At 37.0% G+C, this 22,049-nt stretch overlaps 1 long non-coding RNA gene across 2 annotated transcripts; it reads right to left on the reverse strand.

The window, feature by feature from the left end:
- Positions 1 to 6,361: 6,361 nt before the first annotated feature.
- LOC104912536 lies at positions 6,362 to 17,152 on the reverse strand. Of its 2 annotated transcripts, XR_004160898.1 has the most exons (6): positions 17,090 to 17,152; positions 11,701 to 11,817; positions 10,563 to 10,752; positions 10,222 to 10,470; positions 8,101 to 8,254; positions 6,362 to 6,423 (listed from the first exon to the last, which is right to left on the reverse strand). It is a non-coding gene; the product is annotated as an uncharacterized LOC104912536 (long non-coding RNA). The 2 variants fall into 2 exon arrangements; XR_004160897.1 differs by having other exon boundaries at positions 10,222 to 10,752.
- Between the last annotated feature and the right edge of the window lie 4,897 nt (positions 17,153 to 22,049).

Raw genomic sequence — 22,049 nt, forward strand, 5'->3', positions numbered from 1 at the left:
TTACACCAGTGCTTCTTTTGGATTCTTAGATAAAAGAGTATAAAGTGGGCATTCTCCACTTGATGCAATTTCACTATACAGTGATTCCCATCAATGTATAATTAAAAGTGGATTTCCTTTTCCCTGTTTGGCTGAGGTGGGGGAGGGTCCGCATAAACCTGGTTGATGTGAAGTGAACAAAGAGAACTTTCATGAGTTCTCCTGCAAACAGTCTATCAGTTACAATTCCTAGTGTTCACACTGCTGCACTGTTCAAAAGGAGCTCTAAAAAAAAAAGTCAAGCAGGGGGTCCAAGAAAAATTCAACCCGCATGCCAACTAAGGGAAAGAAAGAGAAGGCAGGAAAAAAAACCTAGCTTTTGTTGTAAAAAGAACTAATGAAGCTGCTCTTAGAACTGTCCATGGTGACACAACAAGCCTGTGCACCCACACACATTGTGAGAATGCCAGTCACCCACAGTAATGAGAAAAGGAAACACTGTGGGCAAAGGAAATATATGAATACACTGCTTTTATGGTTTAACTGTGGGGAATCACAACGCTGGACCACAATATCTTGTGCCAACTGCCAAAAGTGGTAAAGTAATACATAAGGTTGTCTACTTATATTTTTCTTACCGACAAGATGGACTGGTGGGGGGTAAAATCCCATTATCATTATAAATTGCTAATTAAATAATTATCAATTAGATGGGCAGACAGAACTCATTCCAATGAATTCCTCGGAGGGCTTTCAGTAAAGAAAAACAGTAATTTTGATTATTTTTTTTATCCATACTTCCTGCCTAGGGGCTCTAAATAGAGATGATATATGGTGTATCCCATGTTAGACTTTCACACAGTATATCCCATGTTAGAGCTCAGGGACAAACACTGAACTTTGGAGCATATATAGATCTTCTTTCAGTTTTCCAGATAAATGGCCTTAATTTCATGACATTAATTAGAAACCCAGGGTTATTTCCTAAGGAATAAAAATAATATTTTCCAGACTTCTATGTGGCTTTGAGAAATCACTTTTTTTTTTTTTTTTCCAAGCCACTGATAATATTTTCTAATGTCATTTCATTTGTTTTTCCTTGCTTTTTATGATGTAGAAATTTCTTTGAAATAAAATATAAAAATATTTAATACAGATAAATATACAGATGTTGAGCGTGGTTTAACATCATACAAGGAGTATTTTTAAGGAAACTTATTCTATTCATCAACATCAAAACTGGTGCAAAATTCAACCTTATGCCCGTAGGTTTTAGCTGTCAAGTTTTCAGATCAGACCCTTGGGAAAAAATACTGTTGTCACAGTACAGAGCAACAGAAATGATCCTGTCCTGTGCCCCTTACTCATGTGAGTAATTTTCCCTGAGGTTGGGGGTCCCATTAGCTTTAATAAAACTTACTCAGCTATAATTACTCACATGCACACAGATCAGTTATACCCACACATTTCTTGTCCTAAATAAGTTTTCCAAGACAATTAAAAACTGGAATGATGTGCAACTCCTATTAAAAAACAAACAAAAAAAGTCACACACAAAAAAAAAGCAAAAAAAAAAAAAAAGCTTCATTTGGCTGTAACAAGGAATATTCTCTAAGAACAGAAGTTCTGTAGACTGAAGAGTCACACTAATGTTTGGGACATCATTTTCATTGCTGGCAAACACCAACAAAAAAAGTAAGGAACGGAAATGGTAACATGAAAGATGGACTTTTAATTCCAAAGCCATGAACATTTAAATATGAATGGGGCTTGCTGCAATCCTCTATCTTTTGTCAGGAAATATGAAGCTCTGGAACTCCTTTTGTTGCCTTCTTTGTTAACTGTATGAGGCTGAAAGAAGTTAGAGGCCTTGTTTCATTTTCAAGACCCATCACATTGAGGCTCTCAAAAATAAATGCTGATAAATTCATGAAAATGCTGAAAGGTTGATAAAAGGAGAAAACTTTGTTTGCCAGCCTGTGACATCTGTCACTGGATAACATACCAGGGATAATCATCATTAAAAACAAACAGCAAGTTTAGATTTTTCAAGTCTAGAAAGGGAAAATTAGTTATAGTAAGATATTCCTGGACACCAATACAAAATACTATTGGCATTATAAATATATTTTTCCCTCAATTTTGATATTTTTCTCTATTAGTTTCTGGGAGATCACAGAATCCTAAGGGAAGCTCCTCAAGGTGACGTCCTCTAATGCGATTTACTTTGAGGAATGCTTAATGGAGAAAGGTGCCTACTACATTTTGTTATTGAGTTTTGTTCATGGTTCAGGATTGATCCACTTGAGTCTTTCAGCAGGGAGTAGTTTTCCAGTGTGGCACAGCATGACTCCAAATCAATAAGGTTAATAGATGTGGTGGCCACACAGTCAGAGGTGATGTGCCTGGCATTTTCTGTGCCAATGAAGAAAATTTCTGATGACGAGATGTCATTTTTGTGCCGGCAGTAATGTCACCCTGATTACCTAGAGCACAGAGCCAGTTAGTAAGTTAGCAAGACTGTAAATGGCCCATTAATCTGAATTATGTTTACAGCAACTGTTTGAAAAAATTTTGCTTGCATCCAGATTACCAGCCTCCCTGTTATTCATGAAATGCCATCAGCACACTTGCTGTATAAAAATGGTATTGCTGTGGAAAAGGGACTAAATGGGAATGGCTGGTCTGGAAGTCCAGTGTATATTTTTAAATTCTTAAAACATATTATAAAACCTGCAAAATGCCAGTCATCAAACAAACAAACAAACTTACAAGTCATTTTAGAAACTAAATAGATTATGTAAGACAAAGGAAAAAAATATGATTCTATGATACCATTGAAAAAAAATGTTATAATAATGATGTAACAGCCAAATCTACTGATGTAAAAGAGTGCCATGTGTTGGTCTTTCTGCAGTTCTGATTTTCTCCAACTTTTTAAAATATGCAAACTCTTAACAGTGCCTTCTAGAGCATTAATGGGTACATGTTCCCAGATGGCTTGTGTTGTGAAAAAAGTGCTGGAATAGACTGAAAAGAGAAATTTGTCTAACATTCCAATATCTAAATTTCAGGAAGGTATAATTTAGAGTGCCACTGAAAGATGAACTGAATGGACTTCAGTTTATGGTGACTTTAGTTAACAAATGGCATTAAGGGAAGAATTCCCATAATTGAATCGTTAACTAAGATGAAATATTGATTTCCTCCCTGATATTAGTGTATCATCACTTGTCAGACTTGTACACACCCAAAGAACACTCAGTGCTGTCTACCAGCAGCAATAATGATTTTTATTATGATAATACTGTCAAGAACTATAAAGCAGAGAAAACAGCAAGGTATGTGCATACCACCATCCCTGCTCCAGAGATTTCACAGTTAAATTTTTGAAGAAAAATTATAGGAGGAGTGCATGGAACAGACTGGATAAAGTGATGGTTTGCATTACAAGGCTCATTCCTTATTGACTTCCTTCCTCTACTGATACTTCTTGATAACTGGTATGGAGTGAGCCATCTTTACAGTGCTAAACAGTTCTTTTATCTGAAGAATGGAATTATATTGCAATTTATATCAGTATTTCAAATAAGAGCAAAAGTTAAGACTTTTTTTGGCTGTTCTTACTGTTGTCCACTTGAAGTTGAATGTGCACCATGGAAGGGGTACAGCATATTCAATGGCTATTTCTATTCTGGTATGCTCATTAAATGTGTCAAATATTTGAACAAATTAAGTTGAAATTGAAAGGAAGGATTGAAAGAGGCAAGATTTAAAAAATAATAATAATAAAAAAAATCCTCCCTAATTGAATTTTAACCAGGTAGTATTGATAATTAATCCTTTCTTTTGGCACCATGATGAAGATGATGATGATGCAACGTGTCGAATTTGGATCTTAAATTAAGAATGAAAGTTGATTAAATATTTGATGATAACTATTTTTTTGGTGAAAGGTTTCATAGACTGTACAATAGCATATATTACCCACAAACTGATATCACAGAGCTTAAAAATATCGTGCACATGTAAGGTTTACTCATTTTAGTACACCCTTCAAGATCTACGTTTCAAGAATCTGTCCACTCAGTGCTAAAATGGAGAGGCGTTATATTTTAGGAAAACGTTTAAAGAAATGTTATTTTCTACCTCAATCTTTCAGCAGGAAAGCAGTTCTTTTGCCAGTTAAACATTCAAAAATCATGTCTCATTTGAATAAATTAACATACTTTGTGGCAAAAATTAATTCCAAGGAAGGAACAATAAATAGGAAAGCAATTTAAATTGTGTATTTTACAGGGGAGGAAAAAAAAAAGAAAACCCAACATTATCATGCGTATGACAGCTCAGCTAATTTGATGGGCTTTGATGTTAATTTAGGGTTTACTTTAATTTCAAAACATATTTTTTCACTTAATAAGGGAAACAAAAGAAACTTTCAACCAGTTTGTTATCTGGGAATGTTTTGGCTTCTCAAATGTGAGAACATGATTGTTTTTATTTCCAGGAGGAGATAATAACACTGAAGCAATAAAAAAGAGTCAAGGCAGCTTGCACAGCACAGGAAGTTCACAGCCAGAGACTTAATTTCCCACACAATGTACTGTGCAATGGGCCCATTAACATAGATGAATAGGCTCTTTAAAGGGTTTTTTTTCCAGATATGCAGCTGCCGCTGAATGGTGCTATGTTAATAAGGTACTCACATGCCTATTCTTCAGGTACTCTGGCATTCTCTACCTAGGTAATCTCCATATAGGAAAGGCTATTAGGGGTTGTATCTCCTACCACACCTTCAATTATTTTAACACCTGCACTGATAATCCAGGCAAGGTAAACTGGTAGGGGGCTGGGGGTCGAAGTCCATCCTCTTTCCCCCCAAAGTCACATCTCAGAGGGAGGGGCTTGAGGAAGAAGGGGGGAGGAAAAAGTAAAGTCACTTTTATTACACATCAGTGGGAACATTCTGAAAAAGCTTTCATGCCTAGGAAATTGTTATTTCTTCAAACAACTGACAGCCTGCAGAGGAAACTCTAATGGAAATCCAGCTCATGCATTGTTATGCATGGCCCTCATGTAGATACATGGGGGTGGATTAAGTTAGCTTCCAAAGGGTCTATTGTGTGCAGCATTAATTTGCAGTGCTCTTGATATTTGAGTTTGAAGGTTTTACAACCTTTGTGTTTACTTAGATGCACTATATCCTAGGTTTGTTTATTTCCTTCCACAATCTCTTATTACCCTGTAAATGTTACATTTATCTTTATTAACTTTCAGTATGTTGCTGTAAGTCACAAAGAAGGAAATAATTACAGCCTCCTTGAAATGTCTTCTTTTTAAGGGCTTTTATTTCTTTTCCTTCCTGGTCAGTTCTGAGTTATCCGTCTGTAAAAACATTGGCCTTCTTGTAAAGCAAGCAGAATAGAAGTGTAAAAATGGTGCCATTTATTATTATATAATTATTAAATCAAAGATATATCCTTATATTTCTCATGTCATAAATGTACAGATAAATTAACGGATCAATATAGCCTTCATTGTGAGTCTGCCACTAGTGCAACTGTGTCTTATTACACAGATATGAGAAAAAAATGCCTATATCAACTCATCATGAGCATGAGCACAATCTTCCCACTGTATCCTCAGAATCATTTACAAAGTTGTTTATTGTCACATATGGCTCTTCATCCCCCAATATTAAGATAGAAAATAAAATAAGACTTGTCCTATGCTAACTTAACCTGTGTTATTGTTTTCCTGTATAGATCTATATACACCGTAGACAGGCAGTTTTGTAAATTCAACTTTCCAGTGAGATTTAAATTTAAAGATCCTAATGGCTTTTTATTTGAACTTGTCAGAGATGTCTAGAAGTGTTAGTTTTTCAACACCGAACTAAGAACTCAAAGTAACTAGTACATTCAAAAGCAGCTATGATCCTAATCTGAACTAAAGGGCTCAACTGAATAAAAATACCTTATGCTCGAGTAGCTCAAGTTATGTGTGACTCCTTTCTTCCCCTCCCCCCTTATATGGAAGTCAGTCAGTTAGATGCTTCTGTATTTTAATAAAGCAAAAGAGCTTTCTGTAAAAAGAGAAAGTGCCTGGCTTACACTAATTATGGTCTCAGCCACATCAGGCGCATAGTTTTTTCAAAAAACCCTCCAAAACTAGGAATGGGGAAGATCTCTTTAAACCACAGAAAGTTTTGAATTCAGGTCTTGATGCTACACAATGGATTAAGAGAAAAGAAATTACTCATAAGGATCACAACAGCAGAACAGCTGCCTGGAAGTCCTACTTGCTTCTTAGGCTGAGGGCCTCTATTTGAAACCAGTCTGTGAGTGAGGAGAAGTGCAGACTGAACGACAGGAGCCACTGACCTCAGCTGCTGAAGTGAAGATCTTAATCCAACATTTAGAGCTCGGGGTCTTTCCCAGTGTCCTAGGAAATGATAACAGCGGGAACAGAAAGAACTGCATTTCAGAAAGCTGTTTGAAGTACCGTGGTACTACTGGCATTGTATAAAACAATAGCACAGCTTCTTCTGGAACACGTTAAAAGTATGTGAAACCCTGGCTGGTTTAGGGAATATAGATCTAGTGCTTCTGTTCTCCTTGTTTTGTAACACAAGGACAAGCAGTGATAACAAAGAGATGCAAATTCAAAACCAATCAAAGGAAAGCCTTTTTTTTTTCTTCCTCATTTTGGATAATTAGGCTGCTGATACACAATATCATAATATTTCACTAAATTAAATCAGATTAAATCCAACAGATTACAAAGAGAAATCAGATATTTGTATAGTACAAGAATCTCCAACATTACTATAGTTAACGTGAATTACTGCCAAATAAGAAGGGGCCTGCATTTAGAATGTAAGTCCTCACCTGGTATCACAAGATCCTGTCTTCAGCAGAGTCCTCAGACCCTGGTGTCTGCCTGAGATACAGTGCAGTGATATCTAAACCACCCCTCTAGTACAGCATGACAGTTATACTTTGCTACATTCCTACAACATCCCTCACCTTAAATCATCATTGATTCACATTTCTTTTTCTTTTTTTTTCTAATCAAAGCTGCAAGAAATATAACAAAACAGGAGATTTTTGGGTTTTAAATGATGGATAATTCCAAGTTGTTTTTTTTTTCCTTCCAAAAACAACAAGAAGTGAACATTACAACGCCTGACTTGTTATCATTAAAGCAGGTAAAGCTCTTCCAGTCATAGCATCCACAGAAAACTTCTATACTGAAGACCTCCCACAAGTTATCAAAGACTGTATTATGGAGATTTAAAACACTCTTCTCTCTTCATTAAATGGAAGAACAGGTGTGACCACTGCAATCAGGCAGAGATTGCAGGCTTTTCTTTCTTTTGCAACTGTGAAAACATTTTTGATCCTTGTTCTCTGTTCTAGAATGGCAGATATTATTCCGTAGATCTACTGACAATAATGTCTTTACAGGCACGAGGCTGCCTCCTATCTATATATTTTTGGAAAGTTAACATTTACTTTATGTGTTTATGTATTTCTCTATCAGAGCTGCTATTTATTTAATACAGGAACTTATTGCACGTTAATTCTGTGCAGTTTTTTTACAACCTTCCCATATTCCAAAAGAGGAGCCATATACAAAGAGTACATTATGCAAGTGAACTAGACTTCTGTATTTTCTATCTATGCCTTTTTAAAGCAATCATTCCAAGACACACATGATCTGAAACGCAGTGATAAACGTTCAGCATATTAAAGAAGTCTGATTTGTCCTTGGTTTCATAGTGTGCACAGTACTTACATTGCCTAGGTCTCCCTCAACTCTTTGCCAGCCCAGGAAGGGTAATCCATTCCAGCACTCACAGTGACTCATGCCTATCTGTTCCCTGCACTCAGCGTCATGGGAAGGTGTAGGTCAGACCACACTAATCTCCCCACCAAAATCTTTCAAGAAGGTGGTCATGGAGGTGTCTGTGCCTCCATTTTCCCACCTCTCTGGACCCAATCCAGAATGGGCAAAATGAGAAGCAATCACATTTTGAGCATTCTTTAAAGACAAGAAATAGTCTATCTCATAAACTCCTCCTTTTGACTCATACAATATTAAATGCTTAATAAATACCTGGAATTAACCACGACAGGGATGAGATGAAACTCAACAGTTTCCCATTCAGGCAAAAAGCTGGCTACAAAATCTTCAAAGATGGTTAGCTTTCCAAGGTCTCTGAGTGTGAACAGTTGACAGGTATCCGGGAAAATAGAAATGGTTGGAGGAACTGCATGTTGGAAGAGAACGAAGATAAATTAGTGTTGACAGTCTGCATCGCTGAGATAGTAAAGGACACATTTTAAATCTAAGGAATAGTCATTTGGAGGTTTGTGACCTCTGCCTATAAATAAAATTACAGGCACTTTCTTGAAAACAGGAACCATTGGAAAGGAGCTGGCCAAGAGGAACAAAAGGTTTAATAAGAGAAGCATTATAAGGAAAAAAGTAAACACAGAGGGAAGCAGAGAAAATAAGGTATCAAAATAAAGAAAACAGACAATAGAAAATATTTGCACAAAGTAGAATACAAGTTTTAGAAACAGCGTGCGTAGGTGACACATGAGCTGAAGAAAGAGGATGCCTATCTCATTTGGAGAATGATATTACTATATTAAGAGAGAAGAAAACCTATTTTCTTTACACTTATGTGAAACACAAAAAAGCAAGTAATCCTCTGCCTCTGATTACCCCCTTCTGTGTTCATACTGCTCAGATGCACAAGCACCCTGTTAACCAGGATATACTTATCAGGGTGACCTGTTCAGCACAAGCATCTTCTGGATGTATCATGTCGCTACCTCAGCAACCTTCAAGACAGAATTGTTCAGAATTTTACCAAAACAGAAAAAGAGGAGAATAACAGTGACAACAGCCAGGCAACAGGAGGAACCCCACCGAGGATGTTAGGCTGCCATGTCTGCTGCTTTGCTGGGAGTCTGGATATTGCAACTCAAACATGGAAGGGACAGGTTCTTTTTCTTGTGCTCACTTTGCTCTGAAGACCTGAGCAGCTCTTAGCTGCATACTCCAGAAGGATGTGGCTCAGAAACAACCAGCCCCGTTGCAGAGCACTGTGATTTTTTTACAGCCTGTTCAAACCATCACAGAAGCAGGGGCAGAGCCTGCAGGGAGCAGAGGTAATCACTTTTACATTAAATATCTGGAAAAGATGTGGACTATGGGCAGGAAGAAGGGACACTGGGGGAAGGAGGAGATGCAGCAAATGACAGTAGAAGAAAAAGCCACTGAAAATAAATTCAGTGATTCATAGGAAGGTGTGACATTGCAGCAAGACTGAAGACAAGATTAAGGGAGGAGGACCACACATGTACATCTTGCACATTTTGTTCTAATATGCTCTTTTGCCTTTATCTTTTTCTTTTTCCTGTTGCTTTTTTCATACAAGTTTTGCAAAAGACTCCCACTGCCAAAGCCAACCAACACAACTGGGTACTGAGATGGTACTTCTTATCTATGGACCTTCTTTTTCTATTTTGTTCTTCTGAGATGGGCTGCTAAGGAAACAAGGTTCCCATGTAATTTCATCAATGACAAGTGAATCAGTTCTTTTGCTAAAAAAAAACCCAACCAACCAACCAACCAAACAAAAAAACAACCAAAAAACCACCTCATTTTCATATTTCCATATTTAATTTTAGCACTTGCATGTACATTTCTGTTATCTTTCAGCCACATGTTGCTATTTGTCTCTCTGTAGTGGAGGATTTCTTTTTTCCTTCTTTCCTTTTTTTTTTGACTGTAGGCTATGTGAAGCCTGACTTGCATTTAAAAGATCCACGGGGGAAAAAAAAACAACCCTCTAGTCCTCACTGAGATACTGAGAGCTGGCATGCTGCATGCTTTGTGGGAGCACTCCACACTCTCTACCATCTCAGGTAGCAGAACACGTATGCCCAGCATCTTGCACTTACACACCAACAGCAGTGCTCAGTGCAGTGTCTTAGAGAAAATCAAAAGACATGGGTGAGGAGGGGCTTGAAAAAAATGAACTGCTGGTTGTTCCAAAGATCAGTCAGATTTGGCTGACAAAACACTGTTTTAACACTTGTCCAGCCGCTATGCAACTTCCACAGAGGACAAACAGAAGAAACTTGGGTAGAAGGAGCGCTTGGAGATTTATGAGACCATTTCAGACTATCTAATTGCAGTTAGAATGTTGTTTATGTTACTCACCCTTCAGCTATCCAACTTGCAATGAGAATCAAGCTCCTAAGATATTTGGGTGCTTTTGAAAAGGTTATGTGCAGTCACAAGCAGGCAGTGAAGACTCATTGTTCAGTCAGCTTTAATGAGGCAGCTCATTGCTGTGATACATCTTAACTCGGCTGCTGTTCTTACTAGCAGACAAGTTTTCAGACAGACTCTGGTTATGATTTAGTCTTGGTCTGCATGCTCAAAGTCCTTCTGCAGCCAACACAGGGTCTGCATTCAACACAAGAGAGAGCAACTGCAATCAATTTTCTGTTTGAACAACATTTGGGTTGTCGTTTCATCAATGGAGCACAACCACTCACGTTCTGCTCTGATTTGCTCCCAGACTGTAAACACTTTTGGATTGTCCATGAAAAATGTATGCACTGCGTTTGCCCTGCAAGTTTCTTTTCCTCAGAGGGGACGTTGCATCTAGCTCACTGCTGTTTCTGGTGCCATCATGGGGCTGCCCATCCCACCAGCGTTCCTTCGCCCTGATAGGCAAGCTCTACCCTTAAATTGGAAAAAAGAAAACAATTAAATACATGATTTATTTATTTTTCTCCCAGTGACAGATTTAGAGAGTGGTACTCAAGAAATACAACAGAGTGTAGTGTGCATTCTCCTGGTGCATTCTCTGTCCCAGTTCCCCTCCTGGTTTTCTTTCTCTCTATAGCAACAAACCTTCCCCCCATGACATGCCCAGACACCATCCAGTCACCCGTTTGTAGTTCTCAGTGTTCATGGAGTCACTCACCTTTGCACGTATTCTCCTCCTCTCCATCACTGCATGTTGGCCAACTTTCTTTCATAGATTTTGTCAGCACAAGCTTTGACGGATCAGACTTCAATCTATGCCATACCTTAACTACAGTACTGACTGCATTCATTCAGGTGTACAATAGGTATAAGTACCACAAATTTACCATCACATATAAAAGCGTACTGTCATAAAGCTATATTGTGGTTGACAAAGACATATTCCAAGCATTCTCCCATTAAATATGACAGATTTTCTGCTCCAAATACCCTCCATGAAGCTAGAAGCTTTCTGTCAATTCAGTGTGATAGAAAAGGGTCATGTGACATTAGCTCACAACATGATTTGCCTTAATAAATACAATAACTTTCCTAAAATGTGTCACCTATCCTCTGCCCACCTAACATCAGCTGGAAAACCTCTTGCTTTTGCCATCGTGACCAACAGACATCAGAACAATTCAGTGTCATGTCTCTCAGTGTCTTACGGCATGACCCCATTGAGATATTTGTGACAGAGTATGACAATCTGGAAATATCACCCTAAACACTTAAGACATCTTTGCAAGCCTTTTGGGTACCATACAATGTTAGGAGACTCTATACATGCATACAATTATTCCATTCACCTCTGTGCAGGGATAGGTCTTCAGTTTTGCATAGTTTTCGATGAGGTTTAGTTGTGGCAGAGCTGTGCATTACCTGGCATTTCTTTGAGCAGGGGGATGTGGAAGCTTAGGACTTGACAGGACAAAAACCAGTCATCACTCAGCAGAATATCTTCTCTTTTTGCAGTCAGTAAAGCCCAAGAAGACAGTGCTATGAGAAAATGAGACACAGTAGTTACAACCCAAGGAGCAAAAAAATTGATTATCCAGGGAGAAAAATAAAGAACCTGACAGAAGAGATACACAATGTGGATATTAAGATCTCTAGTTGCAGATTTATAACTTGATTTTTTTTCCCAGAGATGGCAATGTTGTGTACAAAGAAACAGATTCAGTTTGGTCAGTTTAGTTTCCAGTCAATTTAGGATTCCATTGTTGATAATTTATAAAGACTACACTACCTTGCACTGGAACTGCCAAATTTTGAACTTAAATATTACAAGTAAAAGAGACATGAAAGTGAGTCTTTGGAGAAGTATTTGAAAAATTAGGGAAAAATTAATAGCTTTCATGAAGTTTCTTCAGCTTGTGAATCTACCTGCAATTATTTTTGAGTTTCCCTTATAAAAATAAATAATCTAGAGTTACTAGATAACTATTTTATTAAATTTAACTATTAACTGAAAGAAAAAAGTGATTTTTTCTCCAAAACTTAGGAGTTTAAAGGTTTAACTAGTCCATTTATATGAAAATCCTGAAATTTGGCCAAAGATTAGACACTTCTTTCCTGCGCTTTCTTCACATCCTGTGGAAAACGTAGCACTTTCCTTCTGGAATAGTTAACATAAAAGATCTTGCTTAAGAGAAGCTTTTCTTCTGCAAAAGATAATCTGCTTTCAAAGTTATAAGTTTGACAATCAAGTGGTCTAATTGATTGAACATTTACAAATACTTCATAATTAAATTTGTGCCAAACTATGTGAAAAAGATTAATGTTCCGCTTCCCCAAACTGTTTCTCCCTCATGTTTTTTTGTGTGTGTGCATGTGTGAACTGAATCTTTGGGAACTCCTTCCAGTTGATGCATCGTTGAGGTGGTTGAACACATTGCATTATGGCAGTCTGTCACATCAGTGTTTCACCCTGAGATACCGGACTTGACACACTGGGAAAGAAAGTTAGACAATCCAAAATCCGGGGAGTCATGTTTCTTTTGAAACTCGAAGACAGAATTTTGATCTACTTACCTCCGATTGCAGCAAGAAAAAAGAGGTTTAAGTAGTTATAGTATAACTTTTGAAACATTTAGAGGAAGTTCATGTAAATAATAAGGTCTTACTGGTCCTGCATGTTGTTGGAAGTAACCAATGCTCTGTAAACAACGCTTTCTATTTTGGTGAACCACTCTGAGTAGTTATGGCGACACAATACAGGGGATAGAGTCTGACACACTGGCAAACAAAATATGGCACTGCAGTACTTGTATGCAATAATGCCTTGAATAGAAGAAGTTCTAATGCTTTCACTTCCACATGAGCTCTTACCTAATGCCTTGGTATTAACTGAAATTTTGCCTCCAGACAACCTTCCTCAGACAGTGTTTCATTCAACTGACAATAGACTAGTAAATGAAAATTTGTAGTAGTTTTGGGGTTCCATCTTGTATTTCCAGAGGAAGAATTGCAAGTTTATTGAAATACAAAGTTTAACTTGTGAAGTTGTGCAGAACGTTCTTACTGTTAATTTTAACCAGAATGTACAGTATACCTTTGTGGCAATTTTATCACACACGCAAAAAATAATTGTCAAGATTACAAACAACAGTGTTTCGGTGTTGTAGTGCAAGAGGGTTAGGAACAGGACCTGGAAATTCTACTTTTTTTAGCTTTAATCAGCATACAATAACGCGGATGAGTAATTAATATGGAAACAAGGGTGAAGATGGATTGCCACAGTTTGGAAGAAAGAGTGCCATCTGGACAATATTGCCAGCTCAAGATTATATGCAAGTCTGTTATTTAGTTTTTGTTTTCAACAACAGAGAATACGTGATATATTAAGTCTAACAACAAAAAGCCAATGTTCATAAACCTTAATATCAAATGATGCTTGAAAACAAGACACTAGCCTTTATGCATTGCACATTGATATTTCTATTATTTTTATTATTTAAAATTTTTTTCAAAATGAAAGTCATGACTTTAAGCATGTGGGTTAATAGCAGCATTTGTTGAAAATTCTAAAATTTGCTCCACTTTGGCAAGCTTTTGTAGAGCTTTTGTGCAAGGAATGAGAAGTATTACAATAATGTTAAATCTCCAGTGGATTCCTCCGTAGATTCTCTCTATTTGAATTCTCTATGGCATCCTAGATCCAAGTCTCATGTCAGATCCTTTGTCTCCTTCTTTTTATCTCAGAATTACCAGTAAATGACCCTTACTGGCAACTTTTCTCTTGTGATAAAGTACTGCTTCTTACAATGTCCATCGCAGAACTCCTGATTTTATACTAAGTGTACAAGGTCTCAGAGCGTCCTCTCAGATTTACACAACTATAGCAAGCAACTTCAAAATTAACCACATAACCAACCCCAAACTGCTCAAAGTGTACAAATTTCTCATTATAAATAAAAGAATCAAAACCATTTGAAGGCCCTAGGGCCGTGACAATTTTTTAGCATAACATGCATTAAAAATTTTTTCAGAGGGCTCTATTTCAGCCATGCCTTTTTATCTGCCTTCCACCTTCCATCACATCTTCCATGTGCATGAAGAAACCATCGCTACCAGAAGAGCAATAAATGACAAATGATGGAAGAGTTATCACATTTATCCAGAAGTGAATGAGGTGCTAAATTAACACCAAACGCACAGCTGAAAGTTCTTCCTCTGACTTTGCTATGGGCTCATCCTTACTCATTACTTACTCATCCTCATTAATGCAATCTTTTATGAGCTTCCATGAAGTTAAATATACTTTTATTATCCATTTGATCTTGGTTCAATTCCCAACCCACTACAGACTAAGGCCTAAGTCTTTGTAATATAAGGAACTTAATTCTAGTTTGTAATTAATTACTGCAGTTTGAATGAAGTTCCAGCTGAAAAAAAGTACGTATTTTTCCACAGCAATTTACACTCGTGCTTGAGTACTGACCAATTTGTGTTGAACAGAACAGCAGAAATACAAATACCTTGGAGTGCAGCATGGAGCAGCTCTAGGGCTGCTCAGGGTACATCTCCCTCCAAGACCAGGAGAAGCTGAATGTTTCACAAGTCAGCAGGCACACTGCATACATCCTTGTTACTGTAGAGATGTTCCATGTAAGCTAAAATGCAGATTCATGCAGTGGGGCTTCATTCCTTAATGGGGACACAGTCCTTGGCCAAATCTAATCGTCTCAGTAAAACAGCACAAGTTTCCTTGCCAAATTGTCTCGTAAGACCACAATGGGATCTGGATTTACCCACTGCCACAGGGTTTAATGACATTAAGCGCAACACTGAATTGCATCTCCACTTGTAATTTCCATCTGATAAAGGACCAAGAAATGCAAAAGGCTGAATACATACACACAACACTGGTAAATGGTCCGGCCATAGCATGTACTATTTAACCCTCACTAAACACAACTCATGCTTATTTACTGAGGCATTCAGAAAGGGATGTGTTACTACAAAGCTACAGAACATTACAGAACAAATAAATAAAAATTGAAGTTCTTTGAGATTAACTTTTACAAAATGTGTTGCTAAAGGGATCCCATTAAGCCACTACTCCCACATCCCACAGCAAGGACTCAAAATCATGATTGCAAATAACTACATGAGAACTAGAGGAATGGCTTAAAGCTTTGTGTTTTGCAAAATAAATGAAAACTTAATAGAGCTCAATTTGCAAAATACATGTCAATTTTACAATTGTGGCATAAAGAGCTGCAGTTCAAACAAATGATCATCAACATGGCTAGAAGTTTATCTAAACTGGACATCATAGTCATTAAAAAAAAAATCAGTGAAAGTGAGAGGTAAGGGATGGCAGCAGAACAATAGCACCATTTTCAAATTACAAAAATAGAGCCTTGACTTATAATAGAAACCAGAGCTAAAAGTTGAATGCCAGCTATTTTTTTTTGTTTTGTTTTGTTTTAAGCTTTCATGTTGACCTCTGCTCTACACAAACTTAAATCTGTTTTACATCAGAAGCTGCAGGGACAGGGGAGTACATGGGAAAAGAATATGTCTGGCAGCTTAGAGAGGACTAGCTAGATTTCCTGAGCTCCAGTGGGATTGGTGACATAACTAAAAAGCAACAAACAGCAGGTGAGAGGAAGGATTTAAATATAAATAAGAACACTTTGAAGCCATAGGTTTTTATTGATCACATTCACATTTCTAAATCAAAGTCATAGTGTTTTTTTTTTTTTAGAAAAATATGTAACTAAGTAAGAATCCAAAACTAAGATACCAAGAAAGGAAAAATATATATACTAAAGAAAAGTGAAAGTATGGAATAATGTTGATAAATACTCCCTCGTCTATAAATAAATAAATAAATAAATAAATGATAAAAAATCAGCTAAATGCCCTATTTTCTTTAATTAAAAAGAACTGAATTATTTAAGGATTTCTGACTGAATTAAATATTGAAGACACATCAAGATCTGACGAGTGACGTGATTAGTGGTTTACACAGTCATTAAGATTTGCCTGCCCATTTGGACCCAAACTCAGCCTCTAATTAGAAAAACTATCAGAAATTCAGTCCCACAAACTCAGTATATACATACTACATGGTTAGTAGTATGGTTAAAAATATTAATTTGCAGAATTCACCCTTTAGTAAAAGATCAAAGCTCACTTTTTTTTTTTTTTTTTTTTAGAGCATTCAATATATACAAAGAGATTACAGCCAATTAAATGGCCATGGTTTAACAGTTACGATTTGCTGTCCTACTAAAGGTGCTGTTCACGCTCTGTCTGTAGGATCAGAGTTCAAATAGCAGTGCATTCAATCTGGAAAAAAGTGGTGGTTGCAATAGCCTAGTAATAACAGTTGCAGATAACAATCTGAAAAGCTGAAACCACTGAAACATGATGGTTTGCAGTTAGAAAATATTTGTGTGTTTTACAAGAAAGTAACCCATTACCCTGCCAACAGGGAAAAATAAAAATCCACTGGGAAGACACAAAATTAGATCAGAGCTCCCTTAAATAGAAGGAAATCCAGTCTTGCTGAACACAGATGTGATCATTCAGATGGCATTTCTATCAGTTCATTCATTTAAAACTCAATTTAATGCTACGTTAGCAATTTTCCCTTATCAAACACCAGTGTGTATGTGCAAACTGGCTTGGAGGAGCAGGCCCGTTAGAAGGTCCTATATAGGGAACCCACAATCATGTGCTGCAAGCAGAAGCACAGATTCACCCCCTTATCTTTAGGTAGATAGCTGCGGTTATGAAGGCTGTAAAAGAGTCTTACCAGCTCATGGAAGATGTCCAGTTTGCCATTTACAGTGTCCAGTAGTGGATGCTTGGGTATTACTGCAGGAAAGAAACAAACATTTGGTGATTTTTTTCCCAGGAAACTCTTCCATCCTCCAAAGATCTGCATTGTAGGGAGTTCCAATTGGCAGTTTTTGGAAGATTTGTCTTCCATGAACTTCTCCCATTAATGGTCAGTACCCCACAGCATGTGAGGACATCACAGAGTAATAATCCATCAGTGGAAAATTATTAACTCTCTTAACAGCAAAGGCATGGTGTGGAGTTTGTGGCACACTGTGGTCTACTCTGAGTCTGCAAATGCTGCCTTCATTAAACATATGCCTTTGGTATCAGAAAAAAAACAACAGGCACTTCTCCCTCTCCACTGTAGTCATGGTGCTTGAAATGTTTCTTATGCACCAATCCCAATTTCCCAGGCTGAAGAATTTGGCTTTTTGGCCTATGCAGCCATTCCTTGTGTAAAGGATGTGAAATCAGAACTCCATGCATCCAGGGTTGCTCTTCTGCTGATCTTCCATGGAAGAGACGGGAGGAGGTTCAGACATCTTCACCTCATATTTTAGGATTCATCTGCTACAGGCTGAATTATTCTCTGAACATTTCTGGTGGCTTTCTTTCTTTCTTTCTTTACTTTTTTTTTTTTTTCTTTGTAGAGAAGAGTGAGCCTTTGTGGCTCTTCTACTTATTAAGACCTAATTTAGATGCCAGCTTGGTTTTTTGAAGATGGCAGAATTATATCAAATTTTACTAAATTTATCAAGTGAAGGTTGGAGCATTTTTGTTTAGCAAGAGAGAAAGAGTTATGCTATTAATGGCTCCAGTTTGACAGTAGTTTCTTTTCAGTACATGAAATGAGAAAAATGAGAGCCAGTTCATTACAAAAGTAATGAAAGTTATAATAAGGCCACTGTAGGCTGAATGTGTATGTGAGGAATGAAATGTTTGAAAATGCAACATCAAAGAAAGATGAGCAGGGAATGGAATGCAGAGAAACATGTAATAAGCCTAGTCAGAGTAAAGTCCAAGATAACTGGTTAAGGACTACAGCACTTGGGAACTGGTAGCCTACAACAGAAGTAGAAAATAGACTGCAAAGAATGAACTCAGTCAATCTATAATCATGTTATAATGACCAGAATCACTCTTCAGTAGAAGCTGAGGCTCTAACAGGTGTAGCATTGAATGTCTCACTTTCAACAGCTCAGAGATTTCAAATAGACAAACCTGACTCATGCTTTGCCCACAGGTTCCTTCTAAATATTTTTCATATTAACTCTGGGGCTACACAGAATCTAATAACCCATCAGTGTGAAGTTATTAACTCTTTCAATGGCAAAGGCATGGCACGGAGTTTGTGGCCCAGTATAAATTCTTGCTGTTTGTGCAGTGTTAAAGAAGTCAGTTGATCAATGGTGCTCTGATGATTTATTAACATCGTACTGCCAATGAGAACTCATGCTGAAACTTAAGATGGATCAAATTTTACTTTAAAATATTAAGGTACCATACCTATAAAGGACCTGTAGAAACAGCTGTGTATTTATCATATATTAACATAGCAAAATACATCTGAATAACAAGGAAAGTATCCCTTGCATCTGTTTAAAGCAATGCCAACTGCACTAATAGCAAACGATTGTGTTTTATAATGTTGTCATGCAATTCCATAAAAATGGCTTGATATTCCAGTGTCAGAATTGATATTTATGTTATGTATTAACTATATTTATTTCTCAAAAAGAGGGGGAAAAAAAGCTTTAAATTTAATTTTACTTGGATGTGAGTACACTGCTTTCATATTTCAATGGAAAAAAAATTCACATTGCATGAATTTCTCAGTGAAAAAAATTGAGTATTATTAAAACTGATGAAACAAAACACAGCAAAAAGAATTTTTCTTCTCTCACAAAAGATTCACAGTGCCACACTGCTCTGGTTGGTATCATTATTTCTAAAATTTGATTTATGATTTCTGCCTCATTGAGGGTGACACCACTTGGTACAGATTTATTTAGCAGCTGTCTGCTCAGCACAATACTGTGATTCTCCTTCTTTTATTATATATATATGTATATATATATATTTATGTGTATATATATATATATATATACATATATATATGCAGCACTGCAGGGGAAACTGGTCCATAAACAATTGCCAGGCACCAAAAGTCATATGGCATACAAAGCAGGGCGTATATTATGAGGATTTAAGTATTTGCACTGCCATTAACTTTTGTTTATTTTACAGTTCAGACCCTTTAAACATCTGCATATGGTAGAGAAAATTGTATGAGGATTTCAGTGCCGTATTAAGAGTTGTAATATTTATTACTATAACTTTGGACTTACCCAGACTTTCATCTGAGATGTGTACTGTTTGACAAAGATGGTCAAGTACTATCTTCCCTATTTCACATATTAAGGATCTGAACCACAGACTGAACACCTTCTGACACAACCAGAAAGATCTAATTGGCAAATAGTGCAGACCAGCAGAAGTAATTCTACAAAGCAATACAGTTGCAACGGTATGGTCAGAAACCTACATTATGAGCATTGGAATAAAAACACACACACACATACACACACACAGGTTGCTCTGAAAGTATTGGCTCCTATTTATTTCCATGAAAATGACAGTAGCTACAGAGAGTACAACAACATGATTTGATAGAGTAAATTCTCAGATACAAAACACTATTTATCAGCATAGTCATCACCTGTTAGCGGTGCATTTTTGCCAGCAATTAACAGGAGCCTGAATGGTGCACTCATAACAATACGTACTACTGTAGGTGACTCACTGTCAACACTGCTGAAAGGCACCACCCCACTACCTCACTGTGCTCACACCACTGTTTAGTCTCCATAAATATTCAGCAAACATTGATTTTTTTCCACATGGAGAAATTCAAGGACACATCTTTGCTCCATATGCACTTCCATGTCAGAGACAATTCTGCTGCTGTCTGTCACACAACAACATGTACCTGGACATTGGTGGGAAGATTCAGCCTCTACTGCCATGCCACCAATATCCACTTCTGATGTCGTGGGCCAATCAAAACAAAATAAAATTGAAGGCATTGTTTACAGTGTTTTGACTTGAGGGACTGTCAACAAACCATGTGAACAAAGCACACCTGAGACATTCCCCTGCTGAGGACTCTGGACCAATCAGTGCCTAATGTAGACCATGAGATGTCTGGCCCTAGGCACTGTCACAATGGCCCAGAATTTCAAAGGCCTGCAGAAAAGATAATGAGTGACTTTCACAGGTTTGCATGTGCGCATGGGGCTTTTTATACAGAGCTCCTTCCCAAAGCAGGTTAAGGGTCCCAATACTATGTAGACGTAGCTGTTCAGGCTTTCTAAAAATCAAAGAATATAGAAGTATCACTTAAAAGTTGAAGAGGATTTAGGACCAATTTTTAGTCCCTTATGCAACCAATTGCTACCTTGTACCTAATAAAATATAGTAGAGAATTCAAGTTGATCTGCAGGCATTATAACTCGTCCTTCAAATCTAACTAAATACAAAAAGTGATAAATTATAGCAAGTGATCCTTGCTTTTTAACTGGAATTCCAAGTCCATTTGCCTTTCTAATGCATTTTGAAAAAGATAAATGCTCAACACTTAAGCTGCACATAAGCTTCTTGCTCCTTTATATTATTTCCTATAAATAAAAATATAAATGCTTTTGGTCATGCGATTTGATCTTTGCGTACATGGTACAATAAATCTAGTCACAATTCATTTCCCTTAAAAATAAACATGACCTTTTAAAAAAAAATTCCAGGGCAAAAGGGTTCTTTCTCAACACATAAGTACCTAATAATCTGAACAGCCACTTAGCCCCAAAGTAAAAATCACATACTAAGTAGATACGTGCTTTCCACACCAGACAGAAAAAAAGTTTTTATGCAGGAAAGTCTGTGAGATAGAGCCAATCTCTTGTCAGCTCACAGTGTCATGCCAGCTTTACCTGTTACTTTGTATTGATTGCAGGCAAATTTGATTGTAATTTTCTGTAGAAAACCCAAGGTAAACTATCCTTGCCTTATATATGCCACAGGAAAAGTCTCCGGTCAACTGGTTTTCTTTCTTTCTTTTTTTTTTTTTGTATATGCACATGGATGCTACAGTACTAGTATATATACTATGGAGCTACCTCATCACGAGAAATTCCTTAAATTGTAACCAGCACCTACCTATTTTATCCTCCAGCTGACACAAGCACGTTGAATTTAGCCACTGTCACCTCTCTACCGCTGTTTTGACTGTTAAATATACTGAACATATTAACACCAGCTGCAGTCTAAGCACTAAAAGCATGTAGGGAGATGTTTACTTTCCATACATAGTAGTGTTTAGGATAAAAATAAGTCAAAGAAAAATTCAGAATGAAAAACAGAAGAAAGGATTTTAAAGAACAGGATCAAGTAAGTAATGTATAAATGAACGTCTGTATTCTGTTATGAATACTTACTCTATTTTGATCTCACATCCTCTGCTTCACACTGGAAACATTCTTTGGTTCTAATTGAAGTTACCAAAATATAGTCTTCATCAACATCAATTCAACACATCATCATCTAAAACAAGGTGATAAAGTTGGTATTTATATCTATCAGGGGACTAACTACAGATGATGACAACAACCATCTCAAAAGGTATAATTCTCTGCGACAGTATATATCAGTATTTTTCTTAATTATTTCTGACATTTTATCTGTTACTCCAAGGACTTTTTCAGAAGGTGGAAATAAAAGGGAAAAATGGTTTTTGTGCCACAGATGAAGAAATACATCTTCTGTAAGTAATTCCCAGAAGAAATCTTGGAAATCTTATGGGGTCAGGAAATAGGTAAGAAAATTACATTTGTCACCCTTGCTGAATTGGGCATCTAAACTTAGAGTAGCACCAGTGA

Source organism: Meleagris gallopavo, chromosome 11 (assembly GCF_000146605.3).
Source record: "Meleagris gallopavo isolate NT-WF06-2002-E0010 breed Aviagen turkey brand Nicholas breeding stock chromosome 11, Turkey_5.1, whole genome shotgun sequence".
Lineage (NCBI taxonomy): Eukaryota > Metazoa > Chordata > Aves > Galliformes > Phasianidae > Meleagris > Meleagris gallopavo.